At 30.8% G+C, this 18,410-nt stretch overlaps 1 pseudogene; it reads left to right on the top strand.

Annotated features, from left to right (window-relative positions):
* Positions 1–13,945: 13,945 nt before the first annotated feature.
* LOC112474054 lies at positions 13,946–14,064 on the top strand (annotated as a pseudogene).
* Positions 14,065–18,410: the final 4,346 nt, after the last annotated feature.

The following is an 18,410-nucleotide window of genomic DNA, read 5'->3' as shown; positions in this document are numbered from 1 at the left end:
TCTAACAAGTGAGTAGTTGCTTTCATTTTTGCTACCAATGGAATACATGTAATATAAGGTTTCAGAACTTTTCGGATTTAGAAATTGTAAATAAATGATTGTAAACTCAGAGTAGTTAATCATGAACTGAAAATTTCACTTGGATTGGAGAACAAATATCAAAACAGGAATTTATCAAAGATGTGATTAGAAATGAGATTTTTTAAAAATTCTTTTTGAGTTTAAAAAAAACATATTCTATCAGACAAATATAGTTACTCAAGCATATACACCTAATTTCTTCTTCCTATGGAATGAACCACAGTCTGAACGCTTTGTGTAGTGTAATTTAAAAAGTCAAGAATTAACTGAATATCTTCCATGACTCTTCTGTATGGGGATAAAAATTATGTTACCTTATCAGTTGGATCCAAAGGCCCCTGAATTAATAACTTATGCCAGATTTCCTTTTCTCTTAGGGAGTATGTTAGCATTTTTTCATATATTTTCTTATACCTGTCTGAATCACTATTGGAATTCCCCTTTCACTTTTCTTCAAGTTTTCAGTCTTGTTCTCCCAAATAGCCCCACACAGCAAGCCACCCTTTCTGGGCTCCACATAAATCAGGAGCTGCTCATTCCAGTACCACAGAGCTTCCTGGGAACCAGTATTTGTACCACTGTCATTTGTTCTGTTGTTTTAGGTTGCCAGGATCATCTCGCACCATTAGGATGCTACCTTCTCTTTTCATCAATTTGTGCATATTCCACAAAAGACTTTACTTGAGCCTTCTATTCTTTTAAAAATATATTATCAATATTATTATTGTTTTACATATATATATTTTTTAATTTTTCACATAAGTACCTTTCCTTTAAAAGTATGACAAAGAATTTATTCACACTGAACCTGAAAATATTTTCTCCTCTAGATCTTGTCATGGATAGTCCAGCAGACAGAATTTCTTCTTTTACCATAAGGATTTTCCAAAGGAATTTCAGTATTAATTTATATCCCTCAGCCCACCACAGCCCCATCTTAAATGTTGCTTCACAAGACTTCCTACTCCTAGGAATAGTAGACATGTTCGTACCTGCCTGAAACCTTACTTCATTTCTGGAATGATCCACCACCCATATAAATTATTGCATGTGACTCAACTTCCCAAATATATCATGGCCACAATTTTGACATGGTAGAGACCCTCACTATTAGCACATACTCAATAGAAGAAGGGAAGGGGAAGAATGAATAGATTGAGAGCTTAGAATCCTTCGGATAGTTATTTTCATTTTATGCTTTGCCCAGGAGAGCTGGCTACAATTCCATGTAAGGAACCTTGCCTCTCTTCCATCCCACGAAGAATCATTCCATTGATTAGTAACTGCTCTTGATGGAGCTGTGATTCATAGGTGCTTTAAAAAGACTGAAAATTACTTAATCAGCTGTTAAGTGATGCCTATAAATTACTTTACTTTGTCTAAAATTATGAACTCTGAGGTAGTCGCTTAAATAATCCAGTGCTTCTACCGAACATATTATCTGTGTTGTTCTAACAGAGTAAATAGTGTCGAGCATTTGTAACTTTCATTTTGACACTAAGAGTCTATACCAATGACTACAAAAAAAATATTCTGAGGATCTGGCTCTGGTCAAATTCTAGACATAAGTGATATATGTTTTTTCTTGTGTCATTGTAAAAATATAATTTCATTATACTAAAAGGAAGCAGATGTCAAAGTCACTACTTGTCTTTTAAGCTAATATAGTAGATGTATGATGAAAAGTACATTTGTTTACATTATATCTTATACTCATTTATTACACTTGAAATTTAATTTGGAGTTATTTTTAAATTACATAACTGGTATCTTTAGTTGCACAGAAGTATATTTTTGTTCATAAAGCAGATATTATATATGATTAATTCAACATAATTCTTCAGGATGATGAGGGTAATAATAACTGTATCTCCAGTTTACACCGAGTATTGTAATTCAGAAATCAATAGATATGTGGCTCTTTAGCATCACCTGACCTTGTTTACTTATAATTATCAAATGAGTTTAAGATACTAAATCATTTCATATTTCTTAACGACAAATATTTCATTTTAAAGCTAAAGAAAAAATATCTAAAATAGTTATTCATGATGTTTTAAACCTCAAACAGATGACACTTAAGGACCTATAAAACCACACTCAGGTATTTACAAAATTGTAGGCAATACCTAAAGAAATTATACAAAGTATGAATTGAGATTTTCTAATGGGTGTTGAATTATTTAAAATATTAAATTAAATTTAAATTGCCCCCTCAGATAATAGATACATCATTTATTGCTGCACTTTGGAAAAGCAAAACATACTTTTTAATACACATTATTAACTTTAATGTTTTAAAAATCAAAGTAAATTTATTTGAAAATTTTTTTGTTAATTTATTTTTTTAATTTTTTAAATATTATTTTATATTAGCTTCAGATGTACAGCATGATGGTTAGACAGTTATATAATTTATAAAGTTATCCCCTCAATTAGTCAAGTAACCACCTGGCACTATACCTGGTTATTACAAATTACTGACTATATTCACGTCGTATTTCACATCCCCGGCAATTTTTTAATCATCAATTTGTGCTTCTTAATCTCTTCACCTTCTTCACCTAGCCTCCCAAAGCCCCGCCCCCAATCTGGCAATCACGTTTGTTCTCTGTGTCTATGGGTCTTTTTTTGTTTGTTCATTTTGTTCTTTATATTCCACATATAAATGAAATCATATGGTATTTATCTTTCACTGTCTGACTTATTTCACTTAGCATAATATTGTCTAGGTCCATCTATGTCATCGCAAATAGTAAGATTTTGTGTTTTTATATCTGGGTAACTCCCTTGTACATATATATCACCACTTCTTTATCCAATCATATGTCAATGGGCACTCAGGTTACTTCCATATTTTGACGCAGCAGTGAACATAGAGGAACATATATTTTTTTGAATTAATATCTTGGATTTCTTTGCATAAATATCCAGAAATGGAATTGCTGGGTCATAAGGTACTTCTATTTTCAATTTTTTGAAGAATTTCCAAACTGTTCATAGTAGTTACACTGATTTGCAATCCCACCAACAATGAGGGGACCCTTTTATCCACATCCTCGCTAACACTTATTGTTTTCTGATTTATTGATGATAACCATTCCAATTCCAACAGGTGTGAAGTGATATCTCATTGTGGATTTCATTGACATTTCTCTGTTGATTAGCAATCTTGAGCACCTTTCCATATGTTTACTGGTCTTCTATATGTCCTCTGTGGAGAAATGCCTATTCTGCTCATTTTTAAATTGGATTGTTTGTCTTTTTGATGCTGAATTGTATGAGTTCTTTATAAATTTTGGATATTAATCCCTTATCGAACGTATCATTAGCAAATATCTTTTCCCATTCAGTGGATTTGGGTTTGGTTTTGTTTTGTTGATGGTTCCTTTGATTTCCAAAACCTTTTTAGTTTGATATAGTCCCACTTGTTTATTTTTTCTCTTATTTTCCTTGCCCAAGAAGATATATCAAAAATATATATATATTACTACTAGCAATGTCAGAGAGTTTACTGCTTATGCTTTTTTCTAGGAGTTGTATGGTGTCAGGTCTTGCATTTAAGTCTTTAATCCATTTCAAGTTTATTCTCATATTTGGTGTAAGAAGGTGGTTCAGTTTCATTTTTTTCCATGTATGTCCAGTTTTTTCAATACCATTTACTGATTAGGCTGTCTTTACCTCATTGTGTATTGATGATTCTTTCGTCATAGATTAAATGACTATATAAGCATGGATTTGTTTCTGGCTCTCTATTCTATTCCATTGATCTATGTGTCTGTTTTTGTGCCAGTTATCATGCTGTTTTGATTATTACAGCCTTGTAGTATATTTTGATATCAGGTAGTGTGATACCATCGACTCTGTTCTTTCTCAAGACTGCTATAGCTATTCAGGGTCTTTTCTGGTTTCATAAAATTTTCATTCTAGTTCCGTGAAAAATGTCTTTGGTATTTTGATAGGGTTTCCATTGAATCTACAGATTGCTTTGGATAGTATGGACGTTTTAACGATGTTAATTCTTCCTATCTATGAGAATGGTATATGCTTCCATTTATTTGTATTATCTTCCATTTCTTTCTGCAATAACTTATAATTTTCCAAGTACAGGTCTGTTACCTCCATGGTTAAATATACTCCCAGATATTTTATTGTTTTTCACGTAATTTGTAAATGTGATTGTTATCTTAATTTCTCTTTCTGATAGTTCATTATTGATATATAAAAATACAATGAATTTCTGAATATTAATTTTGTATCCTGCTACTTTGACAAACTGATTTATCAGGTAGTGCTTTGGGTTTCTTCAAATAAATATCCAGAAGTGGGATTACAGGGTCCTTCTTTGTCTCTTATTATAACCTTTGTTTTAAAGTCCATTTTGGATATAAGTATTTCTATCTCAGGTTTTTTTTTTTTTTTTTTTTGGTTTGTTTTCATTTTCATGAAATATCTTTTTTTATCCCTTTCCAGGTTGGATGATTATAGTTGGATAAACAATAAGAGAGAAACTAATAGTTCATGAGGACTCTTTACTTTTAATCTGTGCATATCTTTTGATCTGAAATGAGTCTCTTGTAGACAGCATGTGTATGGGTCTTGTTTTCTTATCCATACAGCTAACCAATATCTTTTGATAGGAGCGTTTAAACTATTTACATTTAAACTGATTATTGGTAGGTACATAGTTATTGCCATTTTATTATTTATATTTATATTCTTTTATTTTCTTTCCCTTCTTCTTTGTGAAGAAGTTTCTTTAACATTTCTTGTAATACTAATTGGTGGTGATGAATTTCTTTAGCTTTTTTTTTGTCTAGGAAGCTCTTTATCTCATCTTCAATTTCAATTGGTAGTCTTTCTTGGTTGTAGGTCTTTGATTCTCATCACTTTGAATATTTTGTTGCATTCCCTTCTGGCCTGCAAGTTTATGTTGAGAAATCAGCTGACAGTATGATTTCACTTCTGGCCTGCAAGTTTCTGTTGAGAAATCAGCTGACATGGGAGCTCCCTTGTCAATAACTAGCTGTCTTTTTCTTGCTGCTTTTAGAATTCTCTAACTTTTGTCATTTTAATTATGATGTATCTTAGTGTGGTCTGTTTGGGTTTATCTTGTTTGGAACTTTCTGTGCTTCCTGGACTTGTATGTCTAGTTCTTTTGCCAGGTTAAGGAAGTTTTTAGTCATTATTTTTTTCAAACAGGTTTTCAATTTCTTACTTTCTCTCCTCTCTTTCTGGTACCTTTATGAGCAAATATTATTATACTTGATGCTGTCTCAGAGGTCCCTTAAACTATCCTCTTATCTTTTATTTATTTGTTTGTTTGTTTTGCTAATTGGATTGGGTGTTTTCTGCTACTTTATCTTACAAATTATTGATTCAGTCCTCTGCTTCATCTAGTCTGCTGTTGATTCTTCTAGTGTATTCTTCATTTTAGTTATTATATTCTCCATTTCTTATTGTTTCTTTTTTATGGTTTCTATGTTCTTTTTTATGCTTACTATCTCTTTGTTGAAATTCTTAATAATGAGTTTATTGAGCATCCTTATAACCAGTGTTTTTATCTCTGTATCTGGTAGGTTGTTTGCCTCAATTTCATTTCATTCTTATTTTGGAATTTTGTCGTTATCATTTTAGTTATTATATTCTCCATTTCTTATTGTTTCTTTTTTATGGTTTCTATGTTCTTTTTTATGCTTACTATCTCTTTGTTGAAATTCTTAATAATAAGTTTATTGAGCATCCTTATAACCAGTGTTTCTATCTCTGTATCTGGTAGGTTGTTTGCCTCAATTTCATTTCATTTTTATTTTGGAATTTTGTTGTTATTGTTCTTTCATTTGCGACATGTTTCTTTGTTTTCTCATTTTCACTGCCTCTCTGTGTTTATTTCTATGACCTCCCTCACTCTTCTTTCCGTGCCAGAATCAGAAACTCGACATAGACACTTTCCCTAGTCTGAAAACTTTAGCTGTTATTGCTGCCATTTACATAATTATACCTCAAATAAACCACAGTGGTAAAGTGGATGGTCCCACACCTTGCCTCTTGGCATTCCCAAAACTTAATACTGGATACTGAAACTATTGTTTATTTGTTTCAGAAAACTAAATAGCTCCGTATCTATATTTGCCAGCAGAAATGGTAGCTGCATCAAAAGCTTGCTCTCCACTCACATCCACTTCTGAATTTCATGCATGGCCAATCCTACTGCCTGAATTTAAATCTCATTTGGAAACTCAGTTCCAAAGAGATCTGGGAAATGCAGTCTATATTTTTCTAAAATCTAAATGCAAAAATACTTATCAAGTATTAATTGTCTGTGACAAATCTCAAAAATAAATGCACCTTGGGAATCTAAAGCTTCAAGAGCTGCTTAATTTCATTCATAGATAAATGATAGCTTTATTAATAGAAACAGAGGCTATATGGGGTTTTGCATTCATAATCTTTTGAGATTAATGTCCAGCACAGCATCTCTCAACTCTGGCTGCCAGTATAATCACTTAAAGAACTTTAAAGAAAATACAGTTGTCCAGACTACTTCCCTGATTAATTCAATCAGAATTTCTGTATGCTCAACAATCAGTGGGTGAATCTAATGTACATCCAGTTTGAGCATCACTAGTTTAGCATGAAAATCAGTCCTTCTAGAAACACATCTCTATTAACTAAAAACTTGAAGGCTGTTGAACCCATGGGTCTTATCTAGAATAGTAAGTATTCGGATTATTAAAAATGTAGTATATGTAAAAGGTTTATGATAGTTTTAGGTATATTTTCAACAGAAGATAGTTTACCTGTGATTTGATCATACTGAGGACTTGATTTGGACAACTTTATTTGGAAAGGAAAAAAGATCATCTAATTATACAATATTAACACATTTTTTAAAGTTAAGAAAAGGACAAATTAGATAATAAATGGGAGATTAGATAGTCTTTTATGATCACAAACTAGATTTGGTTTATAATTAAATTTAAAGATGGAAATTCTTATTTTGCATGGACTAATTTATGCTTTTTTTTTGGCAAATAGCGTTACATTTTGGAAAAAACTTTTGTTAAAACAATTATTTTTTTGATTCAAGAAAAAAATTTTCACATCAACAAAGTATGATCTGTTAAAAGAAGGTTATATGTATTTATTAAAGTTATGTATTTTCCCAGTTATCTTTTGTTATTATATATTAAATATAAATATATATTCTAGGACTATATACCTAAGGAAATTGTTAACATTTTGTGAAAACTAAATATGAATTCTTCTAAAATTCAAAATCTAGCACAGTGTATTGTACCCTATAAACACATAATAATTTTTAAAAGTAGATTCATATTGGAATTATTCAGCGAGGGAAAAGATAATCACTACCAAGAAAGAAAATGTACATTACTTATCTTCATGAAATTTTCTTTACATAAATCAAAGGCTATTTCTACACAGTATTACATAGTTTTTCAGGATGGAGTTACATTTCTTATATTTTTTTGCATTCCTTCATCACTTATCAAATGCCCCACTTTGAGTTTGTAGACATTGATTTTTGCATTATTTTATTTAATAAAACAATCCAAATTTATGAGTGAAAAGGCCAAAAGAGAAGATTAAAAACTGTAAAATTAAGAGCATGGTACAATGCCAATAGATAAAAGAAATATTAAGGTAATGAATATAAATAGTCTCTTCAATTATTTATAATTTTAGAGAAAACAAAAGTAATTTATACTTTTCAGGTTTTTGTTTGTTTGTTTTTTGTTTTTTTTTAAGATTTGCCATATGTTTTCAGCCTAGTTGTCATCTTCATCTCAAAATGCTAATAAAAAAGTCTGCTGAAGATGTTTGGGTAACCAGTTCTACTTAAATATTTTAGAAATTTGGGAAGATGACTCAGCAAAAATGTCAGCAAGATTTCTCTGAAACATAGTCTGGAATGAGTTGCATTATGACTGGAGATGTCTCCAGCAGAAACCTCTCCCACCTACTCCGGAGTCTTACAGGATTATCTGTCTTTCAGTGACCTCATCCACTAAAAAGCTTTTTTGGCTTTGTGTTCAGCCTTAGCTAAATATGAACATGTAGGTTTTTTCAACAGTGTTTTACCTGATAACAGACAGAAGCTGAAGTCACATGTTCTCAAGTCTACTCAGTCAAAGGATGGACTCACTCATAGAATGATTTATTAAATTTAGTGCCAATCACAGACGAAGCTTCTGATTCTAATTTGTTTTAATTCCATGTATACACCTAGATGCCTGGAGAAATCTTTTTCTTGGGGGGACATGTTTTCTCTTAGCAGTGCCTTCTCATAGAGATATTATTTTCTCTCTTTGGTCACCAAGTCTCTTTTCTACAAAAGCTGAATCTCGCATATCTTATAAACAGGATGATGTAACATTTTTATAGAATAAATTTTGAAAATGGGCATAACTGTTAGTCCAATTGAAACTCCTGTTTAGCTCTCAACTACCAACATAATCTAAAAGGATTGGCAAATCATTTGCCTATAATCATAATTTTTATGAATGCTTGGCCACTCTTGATATGAGGCATGATTACATTTGGTTAGCCTTATATATTCAATAATGCCCTGTTTTTCTCTCCCTAGGCCAGATTTTCAAATAGCAAACAATCCTGGTTTTCAGTGGACCAATAATCTGTCAAAGCAACCTGATTTTATTATATCTATGATGCATTTATATTTGCTAGTAGCAGTAAATAAGAACAAAAAAGAATTGACCTTTAACGAGATAGTTTATCACTGCAAAATTAGACAGTGGTTAAAAGTATCCTAAAAATAGTACAACATACATTTACAGGAAGTTTAAAGGATGTAGAGACTAGAAGAACACCACAGTTTCCCTTTTGTAAACTTGCTCCACCCACCATCCCAGTACATAAAATCTTCTCCACAACTTCAACTAATATATATTAGTAAGGCAATTCCCCTATTCAGAGTTTTAGCTTTATTATTCTACCTATATCAAATAAATTAAATGGTACAGAATATTGGAATATTATATGGTGATTCTGATAAATCAGAAGGTACTGTCCCAAACTTGATGCCTTGTAACTCTGGAGAGATGTGTTTTCTAATGGTTTCGGGGTTGGAAAATCACCCTTGGAGGAATAAGATTAAAAATAATCAACATGACTGTGACATTCTGACCTAGTTTCACACAGACTCCACAAGCTCAGTTAAAATTTAAAACCATGGCTTAATGAATTTGTGTCTTAATACTTAGAAAGAATATGATCCAAAGAATAGTATTTCCTGCACATTCACAAGGAAATCATTAAAGCTATCTTATGTGAAATTAAGAAAAAAAAAAAAAGAATATTATTATTTTGGAACAATGTACTCCTAATCTAATTACAAGGCTATGATACAAACATCATGGTTGGGAACCAGATAATTTCCACGCGTTGTTATCTGGTCTCATAACTGCTAAGCAACAGAATGTATCAAAAGAGAACAGCAGATATTTTTACCTCATTTCCAAATCTTGTGAGAACACATCTAATGGAAGTAATCCAAGTCTCTAGGATCCTAACTGTAAGAGATTATGGGATATGAAATTTTCAGTTTGGCAACCTTTCTAGAACAGGCAGGAAGTGCTAAAAGGGTAGTATGGAGACTGATGAAACCAATCCACGATTTTCACCAAAATATTATTTTATATCTTTGGCCAAGACAAGCTTCTAAACTAAGATGTGTATTATTACTTAGACATTGAGGTTATTAGTGAAGACTAAGAAGTTGGAAACTAAAGAATTTGCATTCTAGCAGTGCCCTCTTAGTGCCAAGTCCACACCGGGAAACACTTTTCTCCCAAAAATGATGATATAGCTCCAGAAATTTGTATATTTTTTGTGCAAGAAAAATGTAAGATTCCTGAAACATTGCATTACAATTCAATATATTTGTGAGAAGAGGTGGAATAGCAATAGTATTGAGGAGTAGAGATCTTAAATGTAATTATGTAATTTCAATGTTCTAATTTAACCCTTCCCTTGTTTTTATACCGGTGGGATATTTGATGTAACAACATAGAAAAAGCCTAAGAGTTCATACTTGTTGAGACTATAATCAGGAACCTATAATTTAACATTTTCAATTTAATTTATTTAACAATGGAACAAAAGCCTCTTAGCATATGAATTTAAAATGTAATCAGATCTCGACCTCTTCAATATGCTCCCAAATATTTAATTAATCAGAGAGCCTGTTTATGTTTCAGAGTTAATATGTTTCAGTAGCCCACTAGAAATAATTTATAGTGAATTATACAGAATTCTTTCACATTATTAACAGGAATAAACTCTCAGTACCAAAGTACTGAGAGTTTTTATTGGCTAGCAGCAATAAACTGGCAAGTCATAAGCAGTCCATCAAGAACATTTTGTTTTCTTACTATAAATTCACTCATGAATGTTCCCTCTATGAAACAAATAAACAAACAAATAAACAAACAAACAAACAATATAGTACCACAAAGATCTATAAGCAACTAAATTGTAACAAGATATGGGACAAAGAGAAACACTAACATTGAACCACAGTGCCCCCTGTCATAGAACAGGTTGTAACTGATTTTGAAAACCAAAACCTAAAATATTCTTAATTTAAAGAAAAGACCTACTTCAATGATTGAAGTACATAATTCAAAGATGACTAAATAAAGGTATATCTGCCTTTTAATAACACACTCAAATGTGTTAAGACTATCTACAGGCTGCTTTGAATGTCTCTATTTTGAATGTTTGGATATGTAAGTTAAATAATAGATAATGTATATAAAGTTTATCACACATAAAGTGTTAAATAAAAATAACATACTAGCCTTCCACGTGTATCATGCAGTGGGTCAAATATGCTCATTTTTTTCTTTTACTAATATTTTATCATATGCATACATGTTATTTTAAGGTAGTAAATCAGACATTAATCTATGTCATTGATCTAGTGATAGTTAATCACAAAATATATGCTGTTCATCTCAATATTGTGATTTAATAGTATTCAACTTAATATATATATATATTTGATTTCTAAGACACTTTCAAGGTAAGATATAACAAGAAACATTCAAAATGAGAAAGGCTTGAGAGAACAGGAACAGATATAAGAGGCCTGAAGATAAAATGACTGCTGAAGGACCATGAAAAGCCTGGGACAGAAGAAACTCCAGTGAGCAGATTCTTCTGGAGCATACTTAAAGGAGATATAATTAATGATATCAAATGCCAAGATACAATTCACCAAAGAACATGACTGAGATTTTGGAACATTTTATAATTAGACAAGAAGCTGCTTAAAGTTATTATGACCAATGTTTATGCCATGAGTTATAAAATATCTGCCTCTGCTGAAATTTTACCTACTTAATGTGGCATCGATTTTACCAACTTATAAAAGATCCTCTTCAACTAGAATGAAGAAAAGCATTGAGATCCAAAAGCCTAGTCCTCAACTGCCTCAATTCACAAGGCATTTGTTTTGACGAATTAAATAATTGTCTTGATAATTCAGCCTCTCTTATTTATAGATCGATAACACCTACAAATATTATGACTCACCTAAATATACAGTTAAGATTAGGTATTAGGATTATAGAGTGGTATTCTTACCTCCTAATTTAGAGTTTCCTATTACACCATACTCGAAAGCAGGACTGTAAGTTTAGAAAACCTATTTGGGTGGGGGGCACATTCTCTGCCTCTGGTCTATTTCTAATGTACATTGCTATTCCTAACTCAAACAATTGACTATCATTTCACTAATGTAAATTTGTTACTAAATTTTCTATCTTACTTCTCATTTTTAATTTGTTTTATAAACTGAGTAGAATCAAAGGAATTTTTATTAAGTATGTGAAAAGTATAATTCATTATTACACAGTGAAAAGCTATGTGCTTACCATTCATTTTAAGAAAACCCTTCAAATCAAAGCATTACCTAAAATGCTTTAATCTGAAATTGAAATTGTTTCAAATGATTGCAAAAGTATTGATTAGAGGGGCATTTTAATATTTCTTTATAATTATTCTATGAAATTAAGCTTGGTTCTAGGTGAAATGAAGGTTGGTCCTAGGTGAAACAACGACAAAACACAGCAAATCAAAAATCTGCAGAAATTCGATCCCTAAGAGAAGATAAGCTCATGAGCTAAGGCATGTTATTTCTCTGGCCTTTTGCGTGGACTCACTTTCTGGACCACAAAATAAAGAGACAGGGAGGGGAGCCAAACAGTGCATAGAGATCTTGCTGAGCTCTCTAGACAGTGAGACAGAGAGATCATTGCTACTGAGCTGGCTAAAATTTTCCTGGCAAGATAACAAGAAGGAAGCTGTGCATGGATGGAGCTCCAAAATTCTACATAAAAGTCCTCTTGAATATTCTGCTGAATAGTAGACCGTATATGTATGGGGAGAGACTTCACAAGGCCAGGCAAAACAAGTATTGGGAAAACTTAAAAAAAAAAAAAAATACTATATGGAACTGTAAGCTATACAAATACCTGAGTTCACATAAAGCTTACAGATGCTAGACTAGATAGACCTCATTAAAAATTCAGGTCATTAAGTAGTGATCTCAGAAAGTTCATGCCTAAGAAGTAAGCCTAATCTGTCCTAAAGTAAAAGCTATTATGACCACAATAACCAAACTTAAAGATAAATCTTTAAAGGGATTAAGATGCTTCACAAGTAAATTATCTGCTTGCCAGAAAATAAACCCCAGCAGTCCATTGAGAAAGATATCAAAATCCAAATACTTTACAATGTAGCAGGCATAACTGTATTCAATCATATATAGTCCAACATTGCGAGACACGCAAAGAAGTAGTAAAATGTGACATATAACCAGAAAAAAAAATACATAAAAAGAGAAACAGAAATAACAGGTATGATGGAATAAGAGACAGGAATTTATAGGTATAAATAAAGTATATAAGTAAATATAAATTTATAAATATAAGGTATTATAAGTATGTTCAGGGATTCTAAGCAAAGTAAGAACATAAGAAAATGAATAGGAAAATAACAGTAGAGACATGTAATATCTGTATATTTAAAATATATACATATATTTAAATATGTATATATATTTAAAAACATGGAAAAATAAATGTAGATACCGATCATAAGAAAGTTAGAATAGCTGTAAGAATAATAATACTCTTAAATATACATGTCCTATAATAACAGCTTCAAAATACATGAAGGAAAAATTGACAGAACTAAAAAGGAAAATAAAAAATTCCTCAATCACTATGAATTAGTTATGGTATAAAAGACCTAAAAAACACTATCGGCCAATTTGACCTAATACACATTTAATGCATGTTGACGCTTCACTAAAATAGAACATATGCTGGGCTATAACAAAATTCTCAAAAACAAACTAAATTGTTTGAATTCATCCAGAGCACTGTTTGTGCATACAATAGACTTAACTTGAAAATCATTAACAAAAAAGATATCTAGAATACCTCCAAATATTTAGAAATCAGGCAACAAAATTTCAAATAACACAAGAATCAAAGAGATAGGATAAAGTAAGAAAAAAATGAAATATTTTGAATTAGATGAAAATTAAAATACAACATAGTAAATGTATAGGGTGCATCTAAAGTCATATATAATGAACAGAAATAGCTCTAAGTGATAGAAAAATCAAATTCAAATGAGATCCAAGAAAGCAGAAGGAAGTCAATAGTAAATACGAGAGCAGAAATTAATGAATTAGAAAAAACAGTAGGAAAAGCATGAGATTAAAAGTCATTTAATTAGAAATAGTAATAAAATTAATAAATATTTAACTGCTGTTCAAAAGAAAAGAAATTAAAAATTGTCAATATCAGTCTATGGCCATGCCACCCTGAACAAGCCCGATCCTATCTGATCTCGGAAGCTAAGCAGAATCAGGCCTAGTTAGTACTTGGATGGGAGACCACCTAGGAAGACCAGGTGCTGTAGGCATAAAAAATAAAAAAATAAGGGAATGTAAACTGACAAGGTCCTTGCAATCCGTGAGGTCAATCAAGGGTTACCTTGCCTAAAAAAAAAAAAAAAAAAAATTTGTCAATATCAAGAAAAGAAAAAGGGAAATTACCACAGATAATACAGAAATTTAAAAATACAAAGGGGATTATTGAACAACTTTATGAAAACACATTTGACAACTAATGGATAGATTCTTGAACAAGATAATTGCTGAAGTCTATCACACGTTTACAGAAGAAATATCAATTTCATCAATGCTATAATAAACTAGAGAAAGGATGAACACCTTTTTTGAGTCCAGATAATTATAATTCCAAGATTTCCAAAATATGAAAAAGTCATTACAGAAAAGCTGTGAAAAATATTCTACACTAATATACAAAAATTACTAAAATATTACAAAATTGATTTCAGCAGTTAAAAAAAAAAAGAAATACAGCATTACCAAATGAGGTTTATCTCAGGAATTCAGATTGGTTTAACATTTGAAACAATAAATGTAATTCAATACATTAAGACAATAAAAGAAATAATGTGGTTACCTTAATTATAGAAAAGCTAGTTAAAAAATTCACACTCATTCATGTTAAAAATTTGTACATATTAGAATAGGACACTTTCTCAATGTAATAAAGAACATCTAAAGAATACATACAGCTAATATCAGCATGAAAGTGAAAGACTGAAAAGTATTTCTCCAAATATTGAAACAAGAAAAAGATGTTATTTTCACTACTTTTATTCAGCATTTTACTGGCAGTCATAGCCAATACAAAAATTCAAGAAATAAAACAGTACAAAATGCTAAGGAATCTGTCAAAAAACTACTAAACTAATAAAGTTAGAATGATTACAAGACACAAGATCAATATGCAAATTTTCTTTGTATATGCTAATAATGAACAATTGGAAAATGAAATAAAATATACGCTGTTCTTGAAGCATCAAAAAAAAAGATAAAATACTTATTCATTTGCAAGACTTCCACACTAAAACTATAAAAGACTTAAGAAGGGAATTTAAGACCTCCTCAGTGGGTTCACATTTGAAGGTAAAATATGAGATTGAATAGGTAAGGGTAGCTAGAGGTTAAGCGAGAGGTTACTTTCCCTCGAAATGGAGATCCATAATATAAAGTTTATCTGTTTTATATTTATACTTAATTTTAAGCTAATTATTGTGTATTTGTGTATTTTCCTGCCCTATATACACTTTTCAGCTTTGTCAAATATAAATAAAGACTTCTTGTCTTTCAGATCCCAGACCTGCTGCTGAGCTCAATTGAACTATTTCTTACCTCATCCCACTTCTCTAATATTCAGCTCCTAATCTAGTTCTATGATGAAATGCTCTGCAGATTTACATATACCAAGGTGGTTATATTTCTATACATTTAATGAGAAACTTTGCTTATCAATATATTTATCAGGCTTCAGGAATATGACTGACGTATTTATGAAGTACCATTTCTAAATTAAACCAAAAAAGAAAGGTACCTGAGTATGTGTGCTAATCCTTCCCTGGATAAACTACTTTGCTTCATTAGAAAGTGGCATGGGTCTTAGACCACCCAGAAAAAGCACTATAACAAGGTTTGGTTCAGATCAGCTTTAAGCGTGTCTTCTGATTTTGCATTTTCACACCACACTCATTTGGTCTTGGTTTGCTCTTCACTTCCCACTTCTTACTTTCTGGTTTTTGAGGTTTGAGGATTGTTTGTTTTTTCAAAATACAGCATGACTTTTCCAGGCCATCTATCTTGATATCTGAAGCTATAATGCAGATTCAATTTTTTTTTTCCTTGAAAAATCTTATTTTATAGTGAAATCTAATGATATTTTATTTTATTGTTTATAGAGAGCACTCTAGTGCTCTAATATAGCCTAATATAATATTATATAGCTTAATATAATATGATCTTATTTGAACATTATTTGGAACTATTTTATGCCCTTTTCTACCATGTTATAAACTCTTTGTGAGTTTTAGTGAAGAACAGATTTACAGCAGCTGTTATCTAATTAAAACAACAAAGAAAAGCCTTTTTTTTGCTTATTCACTAGCAAATTATGTCAACTGTTACTTCTGAGAGTTTATTTTCAAATCCTAGAAAAAAGCTTATTCTTTTATTACCTTTGTTTTACATTAAAATTTTTAAATAGTATGTTTCAACCATAATATTTGAAATATGAATTATACATTTTTTGACTAAATTTAAATATCTTGCCAGAAGCATTTACTGATACCTAGAATGTTTCCTAGGTATTTGGCTAGACGTTGGAATGGGAAGAGGAAACAGGCAAATGTTGAATTTGAAAACTTTAGTATGAATTGTTTATAATGTTATTTTTTTTTTCATCTCTCAATTTGTAATTTTGGAGAATAAAAGTGGGGGAGAAGTTTTTATCTGGTATATAATAAAGCAGACTTTTTTCCTGTTTAATAGGTAATTTCTCATGAAATTATATAATGATCTTGTTTTATATAGTGATCTTATATTATTTTAGTTAAGAAATATTGCAGAAGGTGTTATTTTTAAAATTTTAATACACATTTTAATTTGCTAGCACTATTATACATGTTTTCAGCAAGATAATATAGACAGATAAAATGGTACCTCACCAAATTAACATAAATCAACAGGAACCACATCAGCCTCTTGAACCTAGGTGACTGGAACTGTGGGTTTGAATTTCATCTATATTTTCTTTCTTTCCTTATTTCTCATATCTGCTTTGCTGTCATGCTGTCTTCATTATCTTCTAGGTCACATAAGCTTTCATCATTTTAAAATCATTTACCAGGCAGTGTTAAGCTAACATTATCCAACGTTAATAGTGAGTGAAAAAAAAAATGTACATATATATGTAAAATACTTATATTAAATCCATAAGGAATATTATGCAGGAGAGTTCTCTGATTGCTCCAGAATGTGATAACGCCATCCTTCAACCATCTGCCATGGCTAAGACAATGCCTTTTTCTTGTGATAGATCCAAGAAAAAGGCAGAGAGTGAAGGAGTGTATTGTGGGCAAACAAGAATACCACATATAGCTTAAGGAGCATATAGTTTTTTATATTATTTAATTTAATTACTAATGGTTTGTTCATGAAGACATTTCTTTCTCTCAGAAAGATCTGTGACTATTATAAGATATTAAGGCTATTCAAAAGATCTAGGCTCTTTGGAAATGATTTGGAAATATAAAAATTCATATCTCAAAATATAAATTGATTATGATAAATTATATTTAGTTTAAAATTGTTATATATTTTCTTTTAAAAGCTTGTCAATAGTTAAAAGCCTAACAAAAAAATCTATTAATCCACCATTTAGAGTTATAAAAGGTTATTTCATGGACTATTCTTTTACTATTGTTTTATGTAAAATGTATTAATTTTCTCAAAAATTTGATAAAATACATATATCCATTTTTATAACCTACTTTCCTCCTTATCATTTTGTTATAAACATACATTCATATAATTAAATATCTTACTATAAATTCATTTCATTGGCTACATAATATCTTGTTAGATAGCTATACTATCACTTTATTTAACCAATTCCATATTGTTTCATATTAAGACATGCAAGTATACACAACATTCTGATAAACAGTCTTAAATATTTACACATATGTAATATTGTTTCCTTTAGATAAATTTCTAGAAATAATCAAAAGGATTAAACAATACATAGGTCTTTGATGCATATAGCTATATATTTTTTTAATTAAAAGATACATTGCTAGTCATTTTCAGACAACTCGTAAATCAGTGTCAGGCTTGTATTAGATGTTTTGTCAAGTATCAGATAGAAACCGATTATCTTTTACAAAATCAGAGAATAAAAAAAAGAAAATTAGGCAGGTATATTAAACTAGCAATACATTCTAATAAATACTAACTTCTCTTTTATTTAACCGATCTGTTCTTTCAGCATTGTCTTACAGTCTGATATCACATTGAACTTTTCTTTACACATTTCTGTGAGGGATGTTACAGCACTGACAGATAAGGGAAATGTGTGCTCTTGGGAGTCAGGATGGTTATCTTTATTTTAGCATTGTAGAGACTGACAAATTTGAAATCCTTTGGCGAGGCAGCAGGCAGAAACTCGGGCAGGAGTGAACACTGCAGTCTTGAAGCACAATTTCTTCTCCAGGGAACCTCAGTTTTTGCTTCTAAGGCCTTCGACTAATTGGATGAGGCTCCATCCATATTATTAAGAGAAACCTCCTTTATTTAAACCACATCTTTACATCGAGCACATTTACAAAATAGCTCCTCAGGAACTCCTCAATTAATGTTTGATTAA

The sequence above is a fragment of the Pteropus alecto genome, unplaced genomic scaffold (genome assembly GCF_000325575.1).
Source record: "Pteropus alecto unplaced genomic scaffold, ASM32557v1 scaffold69, whole genome shotgun sequence".
Lineage (NCBI taxonomy): Eukaryota > Metazoa > Chordata > Mammalia > Chiroptera > Pteropodidae > Pteropus > Pteropus alecto.
Note: the sequence above shows the minus strand (reverse complement) of the source record. Positions and strands in the feature narration are given on the sequence as shown.